The sequence below is a fragment of the Hipposideros armiger genome, unplaced genomic scaffold (genome assembly GCF_001890085.2).
Source record: "Hipposideros armiger isolate ML-2016 unplaced genomic scaffold, ASM189008v1 scaffold_513, whole genome shotgun sequence".
NCBI classification, from domain to species: Eukaryota; Metazoa; Chordata; class Mammalia; order Chiroptera; family Hipposideridae; genus Hipposideros; species Hipposideros armiger.
Window position 1 is genome coordinate 685,814 of NW_017731863.1, and position 17,062 is coordinate 702,875.

The following is a 17,062-nucleotide window of genomic DNA, read 5'->3' on the forward strand; positions in this document are numbered from 1 at the left end:
AGCAAGTGCATTAGAGCTGGTTAAGTAAATGTTGGTGTGAAAAGGAATTTATATATACTGGTCACATAGCCTTATATCAGTCACAACAGTCTGGTCATTTGGTTTCTTTCATGCTGTGGACATTAATTATTCTGTTAACTGTGGTCATATCTTAAAAGTACTCCTTCCCCCACTATCGTAAGTATCAAAATCTGCTGTCATAAAAACTTTTGACTTGGAACATAACTTGAGAAAGAGTCTAACGTTTAGAAAAATACACACAAAACTAGGTATTACATTTAGAGGATTCGTAGACTCCTCCTCTGCCTCAAAGTCCCAATGTAAACTAACTTCCTGATTTTACAGATGAGGAAACTGAGACCCAGGATGAATGACATACCTGAAGTTCCACGGCTAGTCAGTCAGAACTAGCATTTCAGAGTCGTGGGTCAAATGTTCTTTTTGACTCAAGTCCCTCTCAAAGTTTCCTTTGTAGAACGAATACAACACTATTCACTTGTTAGATCAAAATCTCACCAAGGGTAAAATCAAGCTTAATTTACACCATAAGCCCAACAGCTAGTCCAGAATTCACTAACAGGTGGAAAGATGTCACCAACCACAGCCAGTTGGAACGCACACCCTATGATAGCTGTGGTCTGTAGTGAATCACCCACACAGCCTCTCCCCAAAGCCCCCTGAAAAATAAGGACACTTCTCTGCAAATGCCTGGCAAGAGTTGAGAGTGCAACATATGAAATTACCATTTTCCTTTGTGCACAATGACCCAGCTTTCTCATGAACTTCAGCTCCACGAGCCTCTTCTTGAACTGACCAAGTAAAGCAGATCCAACAACCAGGAATGGCTTCAGTGACTCACTCAGGGGAGGGACATGCCAAGGACACATGGACAACTGTGTCCTTCATCTTTTCTCTGAGTTTTAGCTTTAGGTGAGGCACACGGGGAAATACTTTTGTTAAGTGTTCCCACCATACTGAAAAAAGAAACTTCCCACCATACTGAAAAAAGAAACTAAGTTTATCTCATATTTTTAAGAAACGATCTGAAAATTCTTGTAAAGTATCAGATACAGAGTCAAACAGGTGATATCAATAAGATCAGAAAACTAATAAGAATAATGGCTCTGTTTAGTGCCAGTGCAATGTGCCCAAAAGCACACGGCTGACCCTACTGCAGTAAATCTCCATAGCAAGCCTATAAGGTGGGCATATTAATAGTCCCATTTTAAGAATGAGGAAGTTGACCCAGGAGGATCATGGGAAAACATGGTGGAGCAGTGATTTGAATGCAGAACGGTCTCACACTTTGGTCAGATCCATATTTGTTCAAAAAATACATTTTTTCCTAGTTTAGCAATTGTATTAATTAAGATCATTCTTTGGCTTCAAGACTCATACTTTAGGGACTGATTTTTTAAAACATCCTTAAAACAAAAATTAAACTGAATAGGTTTGTTCAGAAAATGCTTTGAGAGCTCCTTCTGAGATCCAGCCTGCCTGCTCGGATCAATTTTTATTTCTCTATTCATCTTCCTAGACTCTTCAGGTCTCATAGGCTGATTCTTCCCCTGGGTTGTCACTTTTCCAGCCTCTTTCTCTGGTTGGTGAGATATCCTAATCATTTCTAGAGGAGCCCAGACACCTCTCTCTTCTGGATCTATTTTCTCTTCCTCTCTGTAATCCCTTCCTGCATCCAACCAAAGCCATTCTCTGCCAGGGAAGCAAGCCTTACCACTTCACATACGTATCAGGGAGGGCTTCTACCTGGCCACATGCCCAAGAGACTACCTCAAATCAATTTGTCTGCTTTCAGAGATGTTTACTTCAACATCACTCCAGAGCTGCAGAATCTAAATTACTGAGTGGTCCCTGAACACACAAAATACAGTCATCACCAAAAGGTATGCACAAAAAACACTCATTAGAGCACTAGTTGTAATCCACCCAAACTAAAAAGCTGCCTAAATGTTCAGCAACTGTAAAACAGATAATTAAATAACATAATAGCAATGAAAATTTAAAAAAAATATGCCACAAATAATAAGGAAAATTAAGCCAGACACAAAAGAATATATACTGTATGGTTATATTTCCATGAACTTAAAAAATAGGCAAATCTAATCAATGGCATTAGAAATCAGGAAATCGATGGCTCCTGGGAGCATTAGGAGAGGAGGGCTCTGGGTGCTGGTAATTTTCTGTTAATCCGGGTGCTATTACACTTTGTGTCTACTTTGTGATAATGATTCCATCCAGCCATCCACTTATGACTTGTGCTCCTTCCTCTACGTATAAGATACTTCAAAAGAGACCCTGGAGAACATCTGATCTGCTCTCCTTAGTTGGCATAAGAGTAATTGTTTCCCATGGAGGTTAAATGTGTCAAAGATACACAGGAAATCCAAGGAAAGGCTGGGACTGGACATTAGATCTGTTAACTTCCCATCCAGGTAGCAAAGCTTCCACTTAAACATGGGAGGATGTTTCTCTAACTTCCTTCTTCATTGTGACTACAGCCAAGGATTAGGATCAGGATCACATTCTTATTAATAAAACAACCCAGAAGACTCCAATCTCCTACCAACAGCTGCACTAGGAAAAGCTTTAAGCACTATTTAGGATATTGCAAATCAGAAAACCGGACAGCGCTGTGTTCACACCCCAGGTTCTACCACTTACTAGCTGTGTGTCCATTGTAGCACGCTCCTTACCGCTCTCTGAATCTCGGTATTCTCATCTAGATCACTGAAATATTACCTCCTACTCTGCAAGACTGCCAGGGGGATAAGGTAATAGTGTCAGAGCAGTACCTAGCACATGGCAAGCACTCAGAAAAAGTAGTTGTTGAATCAATATTGAATTGAATTAGTCAGTGCTTGTCACTTAGTACAGTCTCAATAAATAACATTAAATACTACTGAGCAAGAGAAACAGGGAGCAAAGGAGTAAATAAGCTTATACAAAATCACCTCATTTTCTAAGGCTATATAGGGTCATGAATGGGTCAACCAGTGATTCTCACTGGCTTAGATGGGACACTGAAATGGTCTGTGGGCTAGAGAACACAGTGCTTTTTAATGTGCTAGCAGGTCTGTGTTTTCCTTCTCAGCGCCAAAAAAAGATTTGCTCATTGACTGTCACAACAGGCCTAAATTCTACAGCTATCTATGTTATATTACTTTTAGAGTTAAAAAACCTTTTAAAGAGGGGGTGAGTCACAAATTCTCAAAGATATAATGAGTAGACTGACATAGTCAAGTAACTTTACTACTGGGAAAAAAATTACACACTGAGTATACAGAAAGGTAATTGCAGGCTTTCAAGATGTCAGAAATGAACAATGATGAGGAGTGAGTTTACTTACATTAAAAAAAAAAAAAACCACAGGTTTAATACCGAGTTTCTTCTTCAGCTCTTCAAATTCTGCACGTACTTATTAGCAAACTGATCCATAAAGTTCTTTAATACTGAAAAAGAAACAAATATAGAAAAGATAGATTAAAACCAATTTCAAATTACAGTACACCAGAAAATAATTAAAGCTACAGATGGTAAATTATATAAGCAAAAAACAGCAAACTAGATAACATGTGTAATTAAAAACAAGAAAATGTGTTAAGGACCAACAAATAGATTTAACTGACTAACTTCCGTCCATGAATCCTTCCTTTGTTTCTTCCTCCCCCTTCCTTCCCCCATCCAGCACACCCTCCCCTCTCATAATCCTTACTTCCTCAATTAATGGACAACCTCAAATATTCCTTAAAGCCTAAATTTCTGCTGAAACCACCATCGTTCATTTTTATAGCACAAAGTACCTGGCACATGTTAGTTATTTACTCTATGAATATTTGTTGACTAAATAAATGACCCATAACTTTTACAATATTAAGTTGTTAAGGTTAAAAAAAATGAGAAAAATTACTGTTTTCGTGCCCCACAAGAACAACATGCAGACAATAAACAGAAACACGTATACTCTTTTTAGGCTGTGTTTCTGGTTGATTCCCTTTTATCTTTAAAATAATACATGCTTTAAAAAATTCCCATTAGCATATATACATATGGGCACATATGTATATCCCCACCATCACAGTAATAAAACACAGTTTGGCGGTGAAGGAATATTTGGGAACAGCAAAAGTTCCTTTTGAGGTGCTCACTCTTTCAATAACACACATAACCACCTGCATCTAAATGAGAAAGCAAAGTGCCTCCAAACTAAATACTAGAGATAGTACCTCCCATGTATTTTTCAAATGTCCACATAGTCAGGGCCAGTCCTAGACAAAATTATGAAAGTAGTAGTATAGCGGCTTCCTTGTAACTGCCCCTTTGAGGAGTCAGTAACCCCAGACGCTTAATTAAGTAGGGAAACAACAGGATCAGTGCCAAAGTTACAACAACTTGATGGATAGCCTTTCTGAGGACTTTTCCATTAAAAATAAATAAATAAGAGTTTCAGAAGAGGCAGGTGCTTAACACTGAAATAAAATGCATTACTGGCGATGGAATTTCAGGCATGAATGGGGGATTGAGACTGTCCTGGAGGACTTTCTCTGTTCGGGTAACGCATCTGTCTATTCAGCCTCCCGTAAAGCTGGCTTCATATATAACCCACACATACACACCAATCCAGGTAAATTTTAAGCAATCAAAGATGCAAAAATTTGGCAAGCCTGATTTTAAGATTAGCCTATGCTGCAAAAGTAGTTATATTAATCAGCAGTTTTCAAAGTGAACGTCCAGGAACCCTCTCCCATTGGTGCTTCTCAGAATGCAAGCAGGAGTGAGTGGATGTTTGTCAGTAGGCAAAACAATTTCACCTTTAACTGTGTTATACTTTGATCCAAACCTTAGCTGGAGAAGAGTTTCCTTGAGCTGCTTAGAAAAGGCTTGAAATTAAATCGTGATTACATTAAAAGCTAGTGCAGAAAATCCCAGTGAGTGGTAACATAGCTGATCCAGAACAGTAATCACACCAAAATCCAACCACCATCCCTAAGAGAAAATGTGAGTTTCGGCCTGTGTCCCAGAACACAGGTCATCCTGGGTCCAAGCAGGCAGGGGGCAGGCCTTCTCTTCCTTCCTACCCAGTGCCCTCGTCTCCTGCCCAGGAACAGACAGCAGCAGGTAGGACACCTTCATTGAGAATAGGGTGGAGAGAGCCTGTGGGTATTCCAGATGTGGGGATACCGATAGAGGCTCCAGCAGGGAGCAAGACAGAGTGGTTTCTGCGAGTCAGTCCTTCCCCAGGCCCTGCCCCATCCCTATCAGCCTCCTTGATGGAAATTACATGAGCAAGGTTAGGTACTTCACATATGTCCAGACCTCTGGAATAGGAGTGAGGAAAGAGAAAGTCAGTGGAACAGTTTAAAGAGAAGAAAAAAATAAACCTGTGCTCTGTAAGACCCAATTCAAAACAACATGGCAAATTAGAAAAGAATTTTTTTAGAGTATTAAGAGAAAGCATTGCCTGAACTTGCTCCAAAGGAATTCATTTAACTAGGAGGCACTGAGTGTATTCATCCCTCCCTCAGCACAGAGCTCCAATTATCTGGCCCAAACAGGACTGAATACATAAAAATATTTATAAACATAAACCATTAGATTTTTTGGGTTTCCATCATGAGCGTTGTTTAAGTAATTCAAAGATGTCCTTTGTTATACAGTTTTGATCAAATGCAAGAGACTTTAGTCATTTCCTCTGAAACAGACGTAAGCTATAAATATGAACTAACCAACAGTCAGCCCCTCACAAAGACTCGTTGACAAGCTTAATTTAAAAACAAGAACACATTATTAAACTGAAAAATAAGCCATAAAAAATCCAAACCCATGCAAACAACATTCCTAGCAGAAAAACCCATAGTGTAATGACAAGGATAACTACAAAGAGCTTTTTATTTGACTCACAAACTTTTCCTATACAGAAATTACAAAAACCAAAACAAAAAAGTCTGTATTTGTGTTCACTTAATAAAACAAACCTTTAACATCCTACCCAAACCTCAGATTTCAATTTCCAAGAAAATCTTCCAAACCATGAAATAAAGGACTTCTGTATAGATGGAAAATACATTTATTACTATTGCTTATTTTCTAAATCCCTTTGATATTCTAAACAATGACCATCGTAACTGAGAGTAACATGTCAGATATAATCATTAAGAAGCGAAGTTACTGTTTATTATAATAATGCCATATTTAATACTTTAAAACTAAATGAAATCCAAAGTCTCTATTCTGACTTAAATATCTAAATCAGGAAGGAGTCTGTCTGCAGGCCAAATACGGTCCTGCCACTTGTTTTTGTAAATAAAGTTTTATTGGAACACAGCCAAGTCCATTCATTTACATATTGTCTACAGCTGCTTTTGCAAGACACAATGACAGAGTTGAGTAGTTACAACAGAGACAGTAAGACCTGCAAAGTATAAAATACTTATTATCTGATATGACCCTTTAAGGAAAAGTTTGCTGACCTCTGGTCTAGGAAACAGCTACTTCAGTGAACTAAATCTTGAAATAAGAAACACTAATACTAGGTTAGTCATCTTGCTGGACAACTATGTAAGTCATTTAATGTTTGTCTACTTTTTCTCATTTACAATATAATAGATAATATTTATTGGGAACTTATGTTCCCGGGACTATTCTAAGGGCTTTACTTTTAGTAAACGAATGCATTCATTTAATTCTGACAAAAACCCTGAAAGAAAAGTAAATGCTTATCCCCATCTTACAGATGAGAAAACTGAGGCAGCCGGGTTAAATAACTTGCCCAAGATCTGTTAAGTGGAAAAATCAGGATCAGAACTCTAGCAACAAGGGTCCAGAGCTGGTACGTGCCAGATTGATAATAATTTTAATTTTATAAATGTGAACAGATAATAAAAGGAAATCTCAAAATGTTTGTTAGTTGGAAATGTTAGGTTAAGACAGTAAAGTACACCGGGCCGGCCGAGTGGCGCGATGGTTAAGAACTGGCTTGGGACACCAGAGGGCCCCAGTTCGGATCCCACATATGAGGGCCAGTGACACTGCCCTCTACAGCTAAGATGCTGAACAACAGCTCAACCTGGAGCTGGGCTGCCGTGAGTCAGGCAACGGTGTAGGCTGCAGCCCCTGTGGCAGTAGGTTGCCATGGGCTACCGTGTGTAGCCAGCAGCCAGCGTGAGCGGCCGTCCAGAAGCCGGTGACTGATCTGCCTCGCCCGGGAAGAGCGCAATGATGGTGCCAACTTGGGCCAGTGAAGCAATGTCCTCCACAACTAGACTGAAGAACAAAACGACAGCAACTTGTCTGCTCCCCTTCCCCCAATTCCCCAGCGCCATTCCCATTCCCCCAATTCCCCAATAAAACATAAATAAATAAAAATAAAAATAAAAAAAGACAGTAAAGTACACCTCTGTGGTTTAGGATAAGATACCTAAAACAATAATGTAAATGGACTTCCACAGACTTTTAAGACCCTTCTGATTCTAAAAGTAGAGCTAACCTTAGAGTATTGGGAATATAAAACCCCATAATACTTTTGTTTTGTTTTTTTCTAAACCATGAGTAATTAAAGAATCAAACTAACCAACGTCTACTCTATTTTTCTTTTAGTAAATAAGGCCTTTCTGGCAGTTCAGGCCCTTCAGAAGCTTTTAGGATACACACTTAGCAGAGGGACCCTAAATCTTTCAAAATTCATTCACAGATAGTCTTATCCTCTGACTAGTTTCCATCTGGGAAAAGGCTGAGCAAACACTAACAGAAGTTATGGAGAGAGTGCTAATAGCCTGGCGAGAAGAGCTCTATCCAGATACCAACTGTCACATGGTTCAGGAAGATGTCGCCTGGCTGAATCATCCCCACTGCTTCCTGAAGTTCTCCAGGTGTTTGGAGGAAATGTGTCACCTAAATGTGACCCATTGCTCTTTTGAAGTGAAAGGTAGGTTTATATGATCTTAATAAAATAAGGGGAAAATATACTGCTAAATTAGTCATCACCAATTCTACATTTAGATAGAGACAGTCTTACCCAACCTTTTAATCAGGCTAGTCTTTAACTGGCTTTCAACATCTGCAGAGTCAAGTCCAAATCCTTGAGTTTGACACTAAGACCTTCCTCATCTTACCCCTTACCTACTTTTCCAATCTTACTTCCTTCTGTTTTTGGGTCTTTCATGTAACCGAAATGGCCGGTTTTTGATTCTGCAGCTTCTGATACTCCAGCTTCTGAGGCCATACTCATTCTATATTCCCCTATTTTCTACTTCCAAGATCACATCCAGGAGCGGCCCCATCTCAGTGCTAAATAATGTGGCATATAATTTGTATTTCCTGTGAGGACTGGATCCTCACAATCCAGCAGGGGAAACAGGTACACAAAAGACTAAACGAAAGCTGTATATTAAACGTTCAAAGCGCTATAGGACTCTAATTAGGAGATCTAAAAAGACATTAGAGAGACCATCACAGAAATGGACCTCGAAGGATGGGGGAACCTGATAGAGTGCTTGAGTTTATCAAGTTACAGGGTAACCAGATAGGATACAGGTTTACATCACAAACTTCAGAGCCAGATTAGGCCTGGGGCCAAAACCCTGGCTCCCTTTGATTGGAAATAAGTTTGTAGGAGTTACAATCAGATAAATCAGGTTGATGCCTAACCCTGCTCAAAACCGTTTTTGCAGTCAGTTCTCATGTCTTGTTCAAATAATAAAGCCTTTCATATTACACAGTCTTCCCCTTCTCTCACTGCCAACAGCATTTAGTATTTCAACCCGTTCATTCACTTGGACATTTAATCACACAGTGATGGTCACTGTTTAAATATTCCACAAGTTATGTTTTGCCTCCTTAATAAAATTTTGTCATCAAAGAACAGATTCTTTCAGATAGACTCTTAGTATTTTCAAAGTTTAGGTTCAAGGTCCCTGACAAGTAGTACTAGTTTCGCAAAGAAGCAAATTTAAATTACAAGGTTGGGTTGTTTGGCTAGTAACGTGATGCTCAGCCAACCATAAACATCTGTTTTCTGCCTATCCAGTAACTCATATGAACAGACTTAAAGCTTGGTTCTTTGTGGAAGGTCAGGGTAAAAGCTAACAGCTAACAATAGTGATAAAAGGAAAGATCAAGTTAAGCAGTACAAGAAAGTGATGGCTCTTAGCCAAACATAGACATGAAAGAGTTAAAGAAATTATATGTTACAGTATATCTGCAAATCTGAGGATGGACAAAGGGCTTGGAATGCATCCCTTATGCTTTAAAGGGGTTGAGTGTACAGTTTGTGTGTTCCCACAACATCAAGCACCGTGCTGTGAATACTCGCTGAATGAATAATCTGATAATCTCTGATGTCCCGTGGTCCTCTGTGAACCCATTTTTCAGGCCAAAATCAAATTCAATCGTCAAGTTTCCCTCCAAGTTCCAAAATTTTAGTATTTGCAATGTCTACTGACATATTACATCAAATAAGGCCCACATGTTTTTAAGTTAACATATTACTTCACAATCATATTTGTAGTGTTTAGTAATGGCTTGCCTTTTGTTTTTTTAATTCTAAAGTTTTCATGCATAACTTTCTTTGCCAATACTAAAAAATTATTTTTTATTTCCCACAGAAAGATTCTAATTCAGAGATTCTAAGCAATTTTGGAATCCCAAAGTTATGTTTTTGAAAGTTTTGACTGAATTGATTGAAATAATTAAAGTCTGCCGTAAATTTTTATATAAAAATAAACATATGCATGGTTGCATGTGGTGTGGGGCAGTATGGTGGAGGTGGGCGTGAGAGACGGCACATGGCTCAGCTTCTTAGCACACCAGTTTTTCTTTGTGGCAAATATTTTAAGCTTTATTTTTTATGATAAATATCATGAACTACAGTGAACATTTTACGAAACAATATATTAAAACTTTATATAAAATATTATAAACTATAATGTAAAATTTACCTAACAAGATATTTAAATAGTGAATATCAATTAAATTTTGGACTTTAGAGTATTCCCATTATTTGCACACTTCCTGAATCATAGGGGTAGTTTGGCAGCAATCAGAGATTGCTGACAACAGTCAGTCATCTCCTCAGAAGAAAAATTTCTACACATGTTCTGAAATATGTTCTATGCCTATTAAATATGTAGAAGCAATTGCACCACCCCTAAAAATTCTAGCCATCACATCCAAGAAATCCTGCAGAATCAAGTCCTTCTACCTGTCATTAACTGATGTGTTATTGCAAATATCACCTAAAAAATATGAAGTCAAACCACTTCAATTCCACAGGCATTCTGAAAGAGCATTCTGAACCAATTTGAACTTTGTAGAGTGATTATTTAAATAAAAACAATAACTTCAGCCAACTGGTATATAACACTTTATCATGTCAGTAGAAATCTGAGAACCAACATACCCCAGTGAGGTCATCATAGTTGCAGAAAGTGAGTTGGCCCATTATGAACTCTATCACTCCTGACCCAGCAGGTACCGTAAGGACTCTTCCCCTTAAATGGCCCCACATGGAATAGATGTGTTGACATTGTCAGAATAGGACCATGATCTCTGTATCATGTGTGTTTTAGAAAGAAATAGATTGGTGAGCTCATCGGCTTATATCCTAAGAATTAAGCTACTGAATTATAAGGAACTGAATATCATGTGTGTGTGGCGGGGGAGGGGTGGCGGGACGGCTTATAGTGGGACATTCAAAACAATAAAAGACCATCTTATAATAAAGAAGTACCCAAGAGTTATATCCAAAGCTGAGAGTTTTCTGTCTAAAATAGGTCTCACCCAGCTACCTCCTGATAGCAATCCTGTCAATCAACATAAGAAAGACCCTGGAGTTTTATAGACTTATTTAAACTAGACTAGAATATATTCCTGTAGGAAAACTAAAGTTAAAATACCTAACTACTTGATTTTCAGCTTCCATATTCAGAAAGACACACTGACCTATAAATTTTCTAAATCTAAAGAAAGAATCCACTGCAATTCTAAACTGCAGAAGTTTACCACCAGTCACATCTTTAGAGAGGGATAGGGTGAGAGATGACGGGACAGGTGTACGCATGTTGTTTCAAAATCTCTCTGGCTCCCAGAGTCTAAGTCTTCTGCCCCCTCTGAAATATGCCATCATGCTCCAACATGCTGACAGCGGTTGTCTCTGGGTGGTGGAATTTCAGATCAATGTGATTTTTTCTTTTCGCTTATCTGTAGTTCATAATTTTACAATAAAGTTATGTACTATTTCTATCAAAGGAAGCAGAGCAACGTGATGACTAAAGAGTACAGAATCTGGAATAGATCAGCCTGGGTTTTAATATTCCAGTCCTTAACTCTTCAGCTATGTGATCTTTGTCAAGTTACTTAACTCTCTAAGCCTCAAGTTTCCTCACTCCACAAATGGGCAGAATAATGTTATAGGTAGCTTTTTATTAAGAGAAGCTAATAGAAACTCCATCTTGGATAAAAGAAAAGATTACTTTATACCATATAAAATATAACTTTATTTAAGTGTTTATAGTTTCAGGGGGAAAAAATCTAAACCCCAGTCTCATAGGAGAAAAAAATATATAAATAAAAACATGGGGAAAATTTCATTTGCAATGATAACCAAAAATTTATATTAAGCAGCCCTGAGTTATCATTTCATATACCAAAAGAAACAAAAAATACTAACACAGTTTCAGTGTTGTAGTGAAATTGCTGGTCACCCATTGTTAGTGGCACTGTATTTAATATAGCTGTACTTTAGGAAACATTAAGGCTCTAATGCAGTAAGAAAAATTCCACTCCAATGCACTTAGGAAGAAATTTGCCTAAAACAAAAATGAATACGCACAAAGTTGTTCATTACACAATTCTATTGTAAATAACAATAAGTAACTGGAAATATCTGAATATCCATTGTTAGAGGGAGGGTAAACGGTTTAATCAATATTGGCATGTCAAAACAATAAAATCAGGAAACCACCAAGGTTTTCATATGGAAGGCATGGAGAAAAAAGTGTTTGACATATAGTAGTCCCCCCTTTATCTATAGGGCATACCAAACCCTATGTAGCCAACCTTATATGTACTATGTTTTTCCTATGCATACATACATACCTTTCACTTAAACAAAGCACTTCACAGCTTCTCCTTGGCATATCCAAATTGCCAACATCACTACTCTTGTGCCTTGGGGCCATTATTGAGATAAGGAGCATGCACAGGGTCAGCGAGAACAAACGGTGACAGACAGATCAGCACGGCGCCCTCAGCAGTTGTACCAGAAGAAGTTGGCTGTGCCAATTATTTCTGTTGCATGAAAGACAATACCAGACTTCCAGGAAAGGAGGCAGTGAGAGTAGCAGGGAATTGGAAAGGGAGAGAGGAAGGCCAAATTTCACTAATCCAGTTCATGAAGGCATTGCTATTGGCACCTTCTCTCAGTCCAGACTCCAGCTGGTCACAGCTGATAAAGGGTCTCTGAAGGCAGGCTGGGAATTCCACAGCCACGAGGTGCCCTCATGCCTGTGCCCTGAGGACTGCAAGGTGTTACAGTGTACATGCGCCCAGGGAAGTAGGTGAGGTTGTTATAAAGCATTATGATTTAACATATAATTATGATATGGCCCCCACAAAATGAACAAGTGGCTTAAAGTAACCATGGATAGATGACAACATCACTAACACATGCACAAGTGAATCTGACACCTCCACTTGTTCAAATTGCACAACTCATACCGGGGCCCTAGTTCCCTTAAAGATGACAATGTAACAGTGAGAAAGATGTCTGAAAGAAACACATGCATTTTGGAAACAGAAGTCTGAACATCTTTCCATCAAGTCAATTTTATTTTTGCCCAAATAATGTGACATCCATAAAACCTCTCCTATCTGTACTCTCTAAATCTGTGAACACAGAATTATTTAACCTGTCTTAAAATGTACAGAATTGAGTTTTAAGTTTTCAAAGCCCTATTAAAAAATAGGAAACTGCAGCATGTTCCCATGCTTTTTAAAAAGAATTAATTAACATTAAAGAAAAACGAATAACTACCATTAATTGAGGGCTAACTATCTATGGGTCAGGCAATGTTCTCAGTGCTTGATGTGTGTTAATCATTCAATCTTCAACACTATCCCTGCTGAAGGGACTATTATTATTACCTCATTTCACAGATATAAAAGCTGATACACAGAGAGATTAAGCAAATTATCCGATGTAGCAAATAGCCAAGACAGGACCCTAATACCTAGGCAATTTAACCAGCCCTAGACGGTCTGCTGTTAACAACCATTCAGAGTTAAACACTAGACTGCAATTTACTGGCTGATTTCAACCAAACTTTTGTGCAGCTGGTAGATTACAAATGAACTAGTGAACATGGCATGTCTCCCATTTGGATCTACATATACTTATAAAGTAACTTTTTCAATTATGACCACATAAAAAGAATTATGTAAATAAACTGAATTTAGAAACAGACCTTAAAATGACTGTATCACAAAGTGGGAATAGGTTTTTTTAATAAGGAAGCATATACAATCACATTACTCTCGCTAAAATTATTGAGAGAAAAATTTTTAATATTTTAAAAACTAGGAGTATTTATTGGCTTTTTGAACCATTAATGAATATGAAATCATTTCTAAAACATTTATTATGTTCTTTTAATTCCTATTTTGGTGTGTTTACAATTATCTAACACATTAGTGCAATAAGGTATGTATTATTTATAATAAATATACAATATACTAGAGGAAATGCTCAAATTTAATGATGGCACCATCCTAATAGAAAGTTTTAGGGACTGTTGCAGAAGGCTTTAAAGCAGGAGAAAAACATAATCAAATTTGCATTTCAAAAAGATCGTTCAGCAGACAACATGAGAGGATGAACTGGAAGCTGGAGATGCAATTATGGTTTCTGAAGGCCTGAACTAGCAGTGAAAATGGAGGGAAAACTAAGAAAAGCTTTAGGAGGTTTATCGAAGCATCAAGGCGCAGAAGGCAAGGATGACTCTGATTCTATGGTTTCTGACTTGTAGTGACCAAGAATTCAGAAGAGTATATAAAACAAAGTGTGTGTGTCGGGGAGTGTAGGGTAATAACTAAATTTTGATCATGTTAAGATTGCAATGCTGCAGGACCACAGGGTGAATGAATGCAATGTAGTTGGAAAAACGGGTCTAGGAGCTCAGGAAAGAGCCCTGGGCTAATTCACGTTGAGCTTCACCTGTTTGTAAGCGGTCACTAACAAGATGGGTTTTGTAAGTGCACTGGGGGAGACTACCTAGTAAAGACAGAAAGGCACCAGCACAAAGAACCAGTGAAGTGTTAGCGTGTTAGCAAAGCCTTTAAAGAACTTTAGGAAGGAATGAAGGAAGGGCCTGGGGGATGGGAGAGGAGAGCCAGGAGAGGGTGGAATGAGAAAGCTGAGGAACTGTGACACGCTGAACTCTGGCAAGGGGAAGGCTGCAGGGCTAAGTGACCAACCACACCCCCACACCTTTGGTGACGTGAGACTGCCCTGGCATCACACCTGCTTCTGAAGCAAAGGAGGCCTCTCCTGGACCACGCGTCATCTCACCCCTGCACAGCTAGGAAGTTAAAAGAGATGAGCTTGGTAAAGGAAGGCATCATGCCGGCAGCTTCATAGTCTAAAGAAATGAGTGAATAAGCTGTCAACAGTCAGGATGAAGCTGTCCATACACAAGTTAGTGATGAAGCCATTACTTGAAAAAAAAAAAAAAACTTTCCCTATAAACCTTGATTTAATAGTCAACTAGTAAATATATATATATATATATATATATATATATATAGTTCTGAGATTAAAAACAAAACCTATGACTCAGAAAACATGAAAAAAATAACTTCTGATGCAACTCTTGCTACCTTTAACTGCCTGACCAGCAATAACTGATGATTCAGTCCTCTTTTCCATCAGACCCTAACAACCCTCCTCCTCCATGATGTGAAGATGGGCTTTGGCTTTTTGAGGCAACAACTGTTCCGTGCCTTCTCTTACAAGGGAATAAAAGCTAGATTAAAGGCAAATTTTACTACTTTTTCAATGCCATCGATTTTTTTTTAATCTGGAATTTCTCCACAATGATCAAGAGATATAAAGTTTGTCTTGAGTTTGAAACGGTATCCTGTCCACATCTAATTGGTCTAAAGATTTAAGGGAGGATAAAACCTCATGGAGGCTAAACAACCCTCTCAGACTTAAAAATAATACCATAAATTGAATTTACCAGCTTTGTTTGAAATTTTTTCATTATGGAAAATTGCAAAGATATAATACAAACATAAGTGGATTAATACAACGAGGACCCATCACCACCTTCAACAATCACTACTCATGGCCAAACTTACTCTCTCCCACCTATACTCTCTCCCACCCACACCCCCATATTACCCGGAAGCAAGTCCAACAGATTATACCATTTCTTCCATGAGTATTTCAGCATCTCTCTCTATAAGATAACTGTAAGACTATTAACATACTCCCCAAAACGAGTCATCATTCCTATTGTTAGGAAGAGGAATTTCTATTTCAATACCTTCACATTTCCAGTTAATGATGACATCTCCAATTGTCTTCTAAAACTCGTATTTTAAAAAACTATTTGTTTGTTTGTTTGCGTAAGGATCTCACTGGGGTCTACCACTGTGGTCAGTTAATAGGCCTGTCAAGAACTTTGTAAGCTACAGGGTCCGTCCTTCATCTCTTTTCTTCCTCTTTGCAAGTTATTTATTGAAGAGATTGTGTTGATTGTCCTGTCGGGTATCCCACAGTCCAACTGCATTCCCAGTACAATTTAATATGTATTGGCTCACCCTCAAAATTCAGGCTGGTTAATGTTTTTCCTGCCCCTTGTTGATAGATATATAGATATAAATATCTCATGGTGCACTGAACAAAAGCAGTGCTTTTCTATTCTGCTGACATGAAGCAATGTGGAAAAGAAACTGAGAGACAATTTTCAAGGATGCCATAAAATTACCTTTGGGGCAAGAACAGAAGTTGAGCCCTGAGCTTATAAAGGAAGTATTTAGATCACAGAAATGGGATAGAAAACAAACGTGCCATATCAATCCTTCCCTTCCCTTCCCAACTCCTTCTGATATTACAGAGAGGGTAGAGTAGGCTCTACAGGAAGTAGTTTGGGTTGAATCCCAGCTCACCCCTCTCCAGCTATGTGGCCATCAACAAGCTTACTTAACTTCTCTGTGCTTCAGGGTCCTTACCCATAAAATGGAGATAGCATACTTCACACCTACTGTGTGAAAATTCAGGGAGATCATTCTGAAAAAGAGCTTTGCACACAGTATGCTCTCAAAAAAGCATCATTATCCTTTTTTTAACCATTATTATCCCTAATTAAAAGTGCAAATATCCTCCTCAAAACTAAAGTTCAACTTTGGAGTGCCATGTTTTTTCGTTCCCCACTAACTATGCTAAATTGAATTTTACCCTACAGGCTTTTGCCTTACTTGAGTTCTTGCCAACTTCTGTATATAACAGTGCTTCGGAACAAAAAATTCCCCTGCTGTATGATAATATATCTTCCAAATTTTGCAAACAGCAGGCAGATCAGCTGTCCTTGAGCAGTCACGGAACTAATCTTGGCTGTTTAGTAAGCCTTCAAGGAAGAACGGAGATATTTTTTCCTTTTGACTAACAACCTGCCATGTGCTAAGCATGCCATTTAGCACTAGAAGCTTCATAAATTCTTATTTGCTGGGTTGTTTGGGAGGGGGGGGGGAGGGACCCATGGTCTTAGGTTTTAATTATTAAGAACCTAAGGGCCGGCTGAGTGGCGCGTTGGTTAGGAACAGCCTTGGGACGCCAGAGGGACCCAGTTCAGATCCCACATATGAGGGCCAGTGACGCTGCCCTCAACAGCTAAGATGCTGAACAACAGCTCGACCTGAAGCTGGGCTGCCGTGGGTCACCGGCGACAGTGTAGACTGCAGCCCCTGTGGCAGTGGGTTGCCATAAGCTACAATGTGTAGCCGGCAGCCAGTGTGAGCGGCCAGCAACCTCTATGAGCGGCCGTCCAGA

At 38.7% G+C, this 17,062-nt stretch overlaps 1 protein-coding gene across 16 annotated transcripts in view; it reads right to left on the reverse strand.

The window, feature by feature from the left end:
* The window catches only part of PPFIBP1 (PPFIB scaffold protein 1), a 175,915-nt gene that overhangs the window by 110,572 nt on the left and 48,281 nt on the right, over positions 1 to 17,062 (reverse strand). For all 16 annotated transcript variants that reach the window (XM_019668042.1, XM_019668044.1, XM_019668043.1 and 13 more), the window contains one exon: positions 3,365 to 3,467. The gene's annotated coding sequence lies outside the window, so the exon portion shown is untranslated. The remainder of the gene's footprint in view (positions 1 to 3,364; positions 3,468 to 17,062) is intronic.